Source organism: Lactuca virosa, chromosome 2 (assembly GCF_052849685.1).
Source record: "Lactuca virosa cultivar CGN04683 chromosome 2, Lactuca_virosa_CGN04683_v6, whole genome shotgun sequence".
Lineage (NCBI taxonomy): Eukaryota > Viridiplantae > Streptophyta > Magnoliopsida > Asterales > Asteraceae > Lactuca > Lactuca virosa.
The window spans coordinates 103,160,867-103,172,120 of NC_136427.1; the positions used below are offsets into that span (position 1 = coordinate 103,160,867).

Sequence of the window (11,254 nt, forward strand, 5' to 3'; positions counted from 1 at the left end):
GAATTATTTGTTTCAAGTCTTTAGTATTTTGATTATAATTAACCCCGATGTATGTACAATGTCATCACATCTTACAGGTAATGATCCTAAGGTCATATATGAGTGTCTTTAGTTTGATTTGAACGAGAGAGTATTTTAACTACTTTTAGAATGACGGTGATTTTAGCAAGCATACCAAATTCATTACAAACATATGGTACTTAAACGTTTTGTCGTCGGGAACATTACAAAAGTCCTAGTAAGATTCTTTGTTACCCTTGCTGGTTAGTCTGTCACACTCCTCCGGCTCCCCCGTCATTCTTCTCAGTCGGACAGTCTCTCTTGAAGTGTCCTGTTTTGCCACATAGGAAGCACATTGGACTTACCTTGGTATTGGTGGTTAAAGTGATGTTTTGAGTCGGGGCCTTGCAGAAACGGACGGTATGTCCTTTCCTGTTGCAGTTGTTACAATGTAAAATCCGGCAAGCTCCTGTGCGATGGTAGCCACACTGGTTACACCTTGGAAGTGATCCCTCATATGGTCTGGCCGGTGTTTGGGTGACAGACCTTGTGGCTAGTGCTGAGGCGTGTGTCGCGACTGCTGTTGTAATTGTAGGGGTGGCCATGGGTTGTTGTCTTTTAGCAAGTCTTTGAGATTGGTTGCGCTCCTTTTTGTTCCAAAACTTTCGCTTCTTGTTCGTAGGTTTGTGGCCTGAGGCATGTTCGTTGGTAGACGCCCGCTGGTGTTCTTGATTGTTAATGCGGTTATTATTTCCGACAGCATCTCCGTGCCTGCTGGCGTGGTTAGCATTGAGCTGCGCCATGACGGCTGCCACGGCTGCCGTGACTGCAGCTTGAAAAGTAGCAGAGTCTATCTGCAGGGTTGGCGTCTTGCTAGTTGGTTGGTTGCCTCTTGGTGAAGACATAGCTCTGTTTCATGATGAAAAACGACTTCGTGAGTGGGGATAATTATCTCAAGTGCATTCTTACGATTTATATTCACATATATAAATTTGTGCACATTGCTGTACTATTCTTAGTGTTTCTGCTAACGTTCCTGAGATGGAGTTATGGTAGTGGGTAAAAGTAGGTTTCATACTGGCGTTAGGCTTTACTCATCTAGGGATCATGTTCGCCCAAACACACTTAGCTGAGGAGTTTTGATGGGATCCGGTGTATTAGTGCTCGTATGATCGCACCCTATAGGTCTACGAAGAAAGCACCTTTCCTCCAAAATGTTTAAAGGTGAGACGATAATGACTTTTTAGAATGGCTATACGTCGTGAGTTTTCTAACTAAGTTTATCTTAGTTCATTTTGTAACGTATTTCGGTTGTTTTATGGTGTTCTGAAAACATTTCATAATGAGAACCTATTTATGATAAACTCATGTATTTTAGTAGTTCTGTATCCAAGTGAAACCTTGAAATTTGATCCAACCTTTGAAAGAGAATTGGGAATGATCCCGGAGCTAAATTACCCTAGTCCAACAACTTGACTAGAGTGGGTTTCAGATAGACTCCTATGATAGTATGATGGAAGTATTTGAACAAAGAGTGACACAGAATTAGCCGACTGACAATGTCATTGATGTTTAAGATGTAACAAGCTTGGGAAAATTGACCTTGTAGATGGTCTTACGTCACATCCGGAGTAGGAAAGTTTTGGCTGCCTAAGGGCCTAACTAAAAGTACTTACAGTACAAGATAGTTTCATAGAGAATGCCACATAGGACATAGATAGGAAAAACGATTCCTTTTTAACAGGGAAAGAAAGTAATGCATCTACTACTGGCGGCGGTCATTGTAACAATTGGTAAAAACAGGAACGATCGTACGATGCTATGTTTTGACTTTTAAGTATTATGAATATTTTATCAAAAATGGTTGAAGGAATTTAACCTGTTGTATTTAGATAAGTTCTTGTGAAATATAAAACAAGTAACTAATAATAATTTTCGTTACGACGTATAACTACGAACCATGACCGGTTTGTGAAAATTTGCATATAACGTAATTTGAACGCAACAAACTTAATTTCGGTATCAACATGTCTTCACTTGATGAATAAGTTAAGTTCTATGTAAAACTTGTGCTTAATAGTTGTGAAGAATCTAAATTTGACAAATATACGAACCAAAGTGACGAAACATTTTTAACGATATCGTTAACCGGTTAAATATCACGAAATTATACCTTGTCAATAAATTTTATATTTAAATAAATAAAAATATAAAATGAATTATTATAAGGCATAATTAGAATGTATTTTAGTGTTTTTGAATAAAAAGAATAAAACATAAACATTTAAGTTCAAATACACAAAAACTACATTGTTATTTTATACTAAGTATAATGTATGTATTTGTACATATGTATTATTATCTTTAACTAACTAGAAGACCTTCTAGAACTCCTAGTTAACTAACTAACTAGTATTTAGTTAGTTAACTAACCCTATCTCTAAGCAACCACTCAAGCAAGTGGCTAGGCAAGATAACATCACTTAAACTCACATCCATTCACAAGCTAGTCTAGGTTTTGTCCCCTTATCCTCTTCCACTTTTTCCTCCATCATAACCACGAAATTTACTCTTCATTTTACCCTCAATTCACCAGCCAATACTCCAGGGAAATACTCTCAACCTTCATCTCATTTTTAGCCACAAGAACTTCCTTCCAAAGCCATCAAAACCATGAACTAAAGGGTTGATGTCCCTTTTGTGTTTCAGCCACCATTTCATCCATCTACACCTCCCTTTTGCTTGATATTTTCACCACCAAATACCCCTGGAAGTTAGTTGTTATGCTACTCAATATTAGAGATTCAAAACAGTGAGTAAACTATCTTTTTTTCTTACCCTTTTGCTGTGAAATTTTCGTGACAGCAACATAGCCAAAACAGTGGCTGTTTTGGAGCATCAAACAAACATCCAAAAGTTCTTCATCTTTCTGCCCATTTTCGAAATTTAAATTCCACCATATGTAGCTACTTTCAAACACTTAAAACCCCTGAGAAAGTTACCCTTTACCTCTCTAAAAGCTTGTGTTATTCCACCACCTTTTGGCAACATACTTTTGATCCAAGTTGAAGCTAGGTATATTCTTGATTTATACTCTTTCTTTTTATCATCAAACCCATTGATTTTAAATGATTTAAGACATGATAAAAGTGTAACATACATGTAAATATATGTCTTTATGTGTTAAGACATCCAAAAGAATACTCGAATCACAAACTTGAGTGGAACCGGAAACCGCACGAACCATTCTCAACCCGAATAACTCTACGCGACAAAAGTGAGTTTTCTACGGCCCCTCTTTTATGTTTAACAAGTTTTGGGGGAGAATACACACTAAATAAATTATAGTTGAAAGATTTAAAGGCTTTGCTAGCTAAAAATGCAAGTTATATCACTAAATATATATATAAGCTTAAATTTCAGCTTTTCACAGAAACGTTATGGTCTGTTCACGGACTGTTTTGCCCTCCTTAAACTCAATGGATTTCAAAACTGTACAATATGGAAATAGTTCAAGTTAATACCTTTCCAAGGACTACTCGAACGCGTTCATACGATTTTTATACAATTTATAATGATTTTTACAAAACTGCCTATCATTTCAGAACATTTTCGGACCAGTCGGTAAAAATGAACATTTTCACTCTGGTTAGGAACCACTTAAGGTCAGGGTAAAAATTATGGACAAAGTAGACTCATTTTCTAAACTTTTACAGTTTACAGATCCAGATTTCGACTTATGATGATTTTTCTATGATTTTCTAAAAACATGGACAGAATTGCCCTTTTTTATTTATCTTGTTGTTTGGACTTTCAAATGCATATACAAAGTTTTGTTGAAAATGAGAAAGACACAAATAATGATATTGTTTAAATCACACATACTTTAATAGTTACAAAAGTGTAAATTATAACAAGTATTTCTAATATGATTATGTTGACAACCTCATAAGATATGATGATTTGGACTATATCGATTTTGGTCACTCACAGTCGGGGTGCTGTATAAACTTTGTTATTCACTTACAGTCGGAGTACTGTCTAAACATATATATGGGCACTTACAGTCGATGAACTGTTTAAACTCGTATAGGGACACATACGACCGTTGTCCCGATAGAACTTTGGTAGCTTTACATTATTAAGCATTACAACCAAAAGTCTTCAAACTCAAACAATCAGGAATTATAACAAAGTCTTGGATACAAATATACTAATACACACTAGGATGAGGTAGTATAAATATTGTTTGTAGATTGTTAAACTGATTGTTAGTGTTTATTTATATAAATACTAAATATTTTATTTCACAAGAATATGTTAAACCGATTATTAGTGTTTATTTATATAAATACTAAATATTTTATTTCACAAGAATATGTTAAACCGATTGGTAGTGTTTATTTACATAAATACTAAATATTTTGTTTCACAAAAATATGTTAATATTCACTTTTATCATAAGTATTTTTACATGGATAGTCGTATCGGATTTCAAGTATCGGGTCTCACACGAAGCATATCGGTAACATTGTTGACCATGTTTTGCACAACTTATTTTGTTAAACATTCCATGTTTTATAAAGATTTCTTTTTATAAAACTCACGGAGTCAAAACCTGTGGAACTCACCAACAAATTTTGTAGACGTATTTTAAAAATGTGTATTCTCAGGTAACTAAGGAGCCGGAGGTAGGACATCGGTTCTAAGGAAACTATAGTTCCTTTCTTTTGGGAAAAATCTTGAACTGTTTTTATTTACTGTTGTGTGTTTAAACTATGAATATGTAATTTCAATTCCAACACTTTAAGGTTTGTAATATATTGATTTAAATATGTTAACTGTTCGATATATGTGGTTGACTGTGATCCAATTGTTATGACGTCGCAACCCCGGCAATTTCCGCCGTCGGTCGGGGTGTGACAGATTGGTATCAGAGCTAACGACTATAGAGAACTTAGTATTTTTTTTTTTTTTAAATATACAACTATAGTCTAGGGATTACTCTAGTAGGTTTAAGAAATATCCTTATCCTACAACACTTAAAAGTTAAGGAATCTAATAAACTTAAACACAAGGATTTAGATCAAATACTCAAATAGGTTTCTTAAAACATAGGTCATACCATGACTAAACATAGAAGTGCACCTAAGTTTTATTTTGGTCGGGCCTCATGGATTATCCAACCTAAGCGAAGTAGTTGATAAACTAAAAACTTGGCGTTTTACAAGTAAAAGTACGATCACAAGTCAATAAGTGAAGTCAATAAGTGTCGATAGGACATTCTTTTATTTGTATGTGTAAACTTTGTGTAGCATATTTGAGATACTAAAAGTTTTCGTGACAAACTTTTCGGATATGTATTAGCATATGTAAGAATAAGTAAACTTTATTTGTTTATTAGTTGGTCTTTGTACCACTAATTATAGGTCTTTATATTTTAAGAATGGTAAAGACTAATGTACTCAGATGTTACTGTTTAATATAATGAAGCATATGTTATTAAGTTTAAAAATATTTTTTTTAATTATTATATGAATCGTGATCATGAATAATAACATTATGTGAAAACTAACAAACACATCACAAACTTAACCTTTACTACTAAATGAATTAGGAAATCAAGATGCCTCCAAGAAGGAACCGAAGATTTTGTCGTATACTGTGATGCGTCAATTCAAGGATTGGGGTGTGTTTTAATGTAGAGAGAGGAGGTTATTGCATATGCCTCACGACAACTCAAGATCCATGAAAATAACTACACAACTCACGACTTAGAATTGGGAGCAGTAGTCTTTGCCTTGAAGATTTGGAGACACTACTTATATGGAACGAAATGTATCATTTTTACCGACCATAAGAGTCTCCAACACATATTTGATCAAAAAGAACTAAATATGAGGCAAAGAAGATGGATTGAGTTATTGAACGATTATGAATGTGAGATTCGGTATCATCCTGGAAAAGCGAACGTTGTAGTTGATGCTTTAAGTCGTAAAGAGCATAAGAAACAGCGACGAGTGAAAGCGCTAACTATGACCATCCATTCAAACCTTAATACCCATATTCGTGAAGCTCAAATAGATGCTCTGAAAGAGGAGAATGTTGGAGAAGAAGGTTTACGGGGAATAGATAAACATTTCGAGCTTAAGGATGATGGAACTCGTTACTTCATGAACAGAATCTGGACACCAAAGTTTGGTAACATTAGAAGCTTAGTCATGGACGAAGCTCATAGATCAAGATATTCCGTACATCCTGGCTCCGACAAGATGTATCTAGATCTGAAGAAATTGTATTGGTGGCCTAATATGAAGGCTGAGATTGCCACTTACGTGGGCAAATGCCTGACTTGCTCTAAGGTCAAGGCAGAGCATCAAAAGCCCTCGGGATTACTGCAACAGCCGGAGATTCCCGAGTGGAAATGGGAGCAAATTGCAATGGACTTTATCACAAAGCTGCCCAAGACTCCTAGTGGCTATGACACTATTTGGGTAGTGGTTGATAGATTAACTAAGTCTGCCCATTTCCTACCAATCAAGGAAACTGACAAAATGGAAAAGCTGACGAGAACATATCTCAGGGAAATTGTCAAGCTTCATGGAGTGCCAACCTCTATTATCTCGGATAGGGATAGTAGGTTCACATCAAGGTTCTGGCAATCACTTCACAAATCCCTGGGAACCCGCTTAGATATAAGCACAGCTTACCACCCACAGACAGATGGTCAAAGTGAACGAACCATTCAGACCCTAGAAGATATGCTACGGTCTTTTGTAATTGACTTTGAAAATTCTTGGGATACTCATCTACCGTTGATTGAGTTTTCCTATAATAATAGTTATCACACCAGCCTGAAAGCAGCACCATTCGAAGCTTTATACGGACGTAAATGTTGATCGCCTATATGTTGGGCAGAGGTCGGGGATACCCAACTGGCCCGAGCACACACAAATGACACACTGCGTACTGGGCCAGAGATAATCCATGAAACGACCGAGAAAATCATTCAAATCAAGGATCGACTTAAGGCAGCGCGTGACCGTCAGAAAAGTTATGCTGATATAAGGCGTAAACCTCTAGAATTCCAAGTTGGAGATCGAGTGATGCTAAAAGTCTCGCCCTGGAAGGGTATGATTCGTTTTGGAAAACGAGGAAAGCTTAACCCAAGATACATTGGACCTTTTGAAATCCTTGACAGAATTGGTCCTGTAGCTTATCAACTAAAGCTACCTCAAGAACTGAGCAAAGTACACGACGTATTCCATGTATCAAACCTGAAAAAGTGTCTGTCCGACGACACCAATGTAATACCTCTCGATGAGATACAACTAAACACAAAACTCCACTTCGTTGAAGAACCTGTGGAAATTATGGATCGAGAAGTAAAACATTTAAAACAAAGTCGTATTCCTATTGTGAAAGTTCGTTGGAACTCTCAGCGAGGACCAGAATTTACCTGGGAACGCGAAGAACAAATGAAAAATAAATACCCCCAATTGTTTGGTGATGTCTCGTCTACAAGTTAAATCTCGGGGCGAAATTCTTTTAACGGGGGGAGAATGTAACAATTGGTAAAAACAGGAACGATCGTACGATGCTATGTTTTGACTTTTAAGTATTATGAATATTTTATCAAAAATGGTTGAAGGAATTTAACCTGTTGTATTTAGATAAGTTCTTGTGAAATATAAAACAAGTAACTAATAATAATTTTCGTTACGACGTATAACTACGAACCATGACCGGTTTGTGAAAATTTGCATATAACGTAATTTGAACGCAACAAACTTAATTTCGGTATCAACATGTCTTCACTTGATGAATAAGTTAAGTTCTATGTAAAACTTGTGCTTACTAGTTGTGAAGAATCTAAATTTGACAAATATACGAACCAAAGTGACGAAACATTTTTAACGATATCGTTAACCGGTTAAATATCACGAAATTATACCTTGTCAATAAATTTTATATTTAAATAAATAAAAATATAAAATGAATTATTATAAGGCATAATTAGAATGTATTTTAGTGTTTTTGAATAAAAAGAATAAAACATAAACATTTAAGTTCAAATACACAAAAACTACATTGTTATTTTATACTAAGTATAATGTATGTATTTGTACATATGTATTATTATCTTTAACTAACTAGAAGACCTTCTAGAACTCCTAGTTAACTCACTAACTAGTATTTAGTTAGTTAACTAACCCTATCTCTAAGCAACCACTCAAGCAAGTGGCTAGGCAAGATAACATCACTTAAACTCACATCCACTCACAAGCTAGTCTAGGTTTTGTCCCCTTATCCTCTTCCACTTTTTCCTCCATCATAACCACGAAATTTACTCTTCATTTTACCCTCAATTCACCAGCCAATACTCCAGGGAAATACTCTCAACCTTCATCTCATTTTTAGCCACAAGAACTTCCTTCCAAAGCCATCAAAACCATGAACTAAAGGGTTGATGTCCCTTTTGTGTTTCAGCCACCATTTCATCCATCTACACCTCCCTTTTGCTTGATATTTTCACCACCAAATACCCCTGGAAGTTAGTTGTTATGCTACTCAATATTAGAGATTCAAAACAGTGAGTAAACTATCTTTTTTTCTTACCCTTTTGCTGTGAAATTTTCGTGACAGCAACATAGCCAAAACAGTGGCTGTTTTGGAGCATCAAACAAACATCCAAAAGTTCTTCATCTTTCTGCCCATTTTCGAAATTTAAATTCCAACATATGTAGCTACTTTCAAACACTTAAAACCCCTGATAAAGTTACCCTTTACCTCTCTAAAAGCTTGTGTTATTCCACCACCTTTTGGCAACATACTTTTGATCCAAGTTGAAGCTAGGTATATTCTTGATTTATACTCTTTCTTTTTATCATCAAACCCATTGATTTTAAATGATTTAAGACATGATAAAAGTGTAACATACATGTAAATATATGTCTTTATGTGTTAAGACATCCAAAAGAATACTCGAATCACAAACTTGAGTGGAACCGGAAACCGCACGAACCATTCTCAACCCGAATAACTCTACGCGACAAAAGTGAGTTTTCTATGGCCCCTCTTTTATGTTTAACAAGTTTTGGGGGAGAATACACACTAAATAAATTATAGTTGAAAGATTTAAAGGCTTTGCTAGCTAAAAATGCAAGTTATATCACTAAATATATATAAGCTTAAATTTCAGCTTTTCACAGAAACGTTATGGTCTGTTCACGGACTGTTTTGCCCTCCTTAAACTCAATGGATTTCAAAACTGTACAATATGGAAATATTTCAGGTTAATACCTTTCCAAGGACTACTCGAACGCGTTCATACGATTTTTATACAATTTATAATGATTTTTACAAAACTGCCTATCATTTCAGAACATTTTCGGACCAGTCGGTAAAAATGAACATTTTCACTCTGGTTAGGAACCACTTAAGGTCAGGGTAAAAATTATGGACAAAGTAGACTCATTTTCTAAACTTTTACAGTTTACAGATCCAGATTTCGACTTATGATGATTTTTCTATGATTTTCTAAAAACATGGACAGAATTGCCCTTTTTTATTTATCTTGTTGTTTGGACTTTCAAATGCATATACAAAGTTTTGTTGAAAATGAGAAAGACACAAATAATGATATTGTTTAAATCACACATACTTTAATAGTTACAAAAGTGTAAATTATAACAAGTATTTCTAATATGATTATGTTGACAACCTCATAAGATATGATGATTTGGACTATATCGATTTTGGTCACTCACAGTCGGGGTGCTGTATAAACTTTGTTATTCACTTACAGTCGGAGTACTGTATAAACATATATATGGGCACTTACAGTCGATGAACTGTTTAAACTCGTATAGGGACACATACGACCGTTGTCCCGATAGAACTTTGGTAGCTTTACATTATTAAGCATTACAACCAAAAGTCTTCAAACTTAAACAATCAGGAATTATAACAAAGTCTTGGATACAAATATACTAATACACACTAGGATGAGGTAGTATGAATATTGTTTGTAGATTGTTAAACTGATTGTTAGTGTTTATTTATATAAATACTAAATATTTTATTTCACAAGAATATGTTAAACCGATTATTAGTGTTTATTTATATAAATACTAAATATTTTATTTCACAAGAATATGTTAAACCGATTGGTAGTGTTTATTTACATAAATACTAAATATTTTGTTTCACAAAAATATGTTAATATTCACTTTTATCATAAGTATTTTTACATGGATAGTCGTATCGGATTTCAAGTATCGGGTCTCACACGAAGCATATCGGTAACATTGTTGACCATGTTTTGCACAACTTATTTTGTTAAACATTCCATGTTTTATAAAGATTTCTTTTTATAAAACTCACTGAGGTAGCTTTACATTATTAAGCATTACAACCAAAAGTCTTCAAACTCAAACAATCAGGAATTATAACAAAGTCTTGGATACAAATATACTAATACACACTAGGATGAGGTAGTATAAATATTGTTTGTAGATTGTTAAACTGATTGTTAGTGTTTATTTATATAAATACTAAATATTTTATTTCACAAGAATATGTTAAACCGATTATTAGTGTTTATTTATATAAATACTAAATATTTTATTTCACAAGAATATGTTAAACCGATTGGTAGTGTTTATTTACATAAATACTAAATATTTTGTTTCACAAAAATATGTTAATATTCACTTTTATCATAAGTATGTTTACATGGATAGTCGTATCGGATTTCAAGTATCGGGTCTCACACGAAGCATATCGGTAACATTGTTGACCATGTTTTGCACAACTTATTTTGTTAAACATTCCGTGTTTTATAAAGATTTCTTTTTATAAAACTCACTGAGTCAAAACCTGTGGAACTCACCAACAAATTTTGTTGACGTATTTTAAAAATGTGTATTCTAAGGAAACTATAGTTCCTTTCCTTTGGGAAAAATCTTGAACTGTTTTTATTTACTGTTGTGTGTTTAAACTATGAATATGTAATTTCAATTCCAACACTTTAAGGTTTGTAATATATTGATTTAAATATGTTAACTGTTCGATATATGTGGTTGACTGTGATCCAATTGTTATGACGTCGCAACCCCGGCAATTTCCGCCGTCGGTCGGGGTGTGACAGTCATCCCTCTGGTGAACCCTCAGTTCAGCTAGTTGTCGCTCCATATCAAGCATGTGCCTTTCGTACACCCTTTGGCGTACTCGGAGTTTTATGACTCCGGCT

The 11,254-nt window shown here is 34.5% G+C and overlaps 1 long non-coding RNA gene across 1 annotated transcript; it reads left to right on the forward strand.

The window, feature by feature from the left end:
* The first annotated feature begins 2,537 nt into the window (after positions 1-2,537).
* LOC145159337 (uncharacterized) lies at positions 2,538-4,866 on the forward strand. Its single transcript, XR_013737656.1, has 3 exons — positions 2,538-3,075; positions 3,189-3,277; positions 4,674-4,866. It is a non-coding gene; the product is annotated as an uncharacterized LOC145159337 (long non-coding RNA).
* The last annotated feature ends 6,388 nt before the right edge of the window (positions 4,867-11,254 follow it).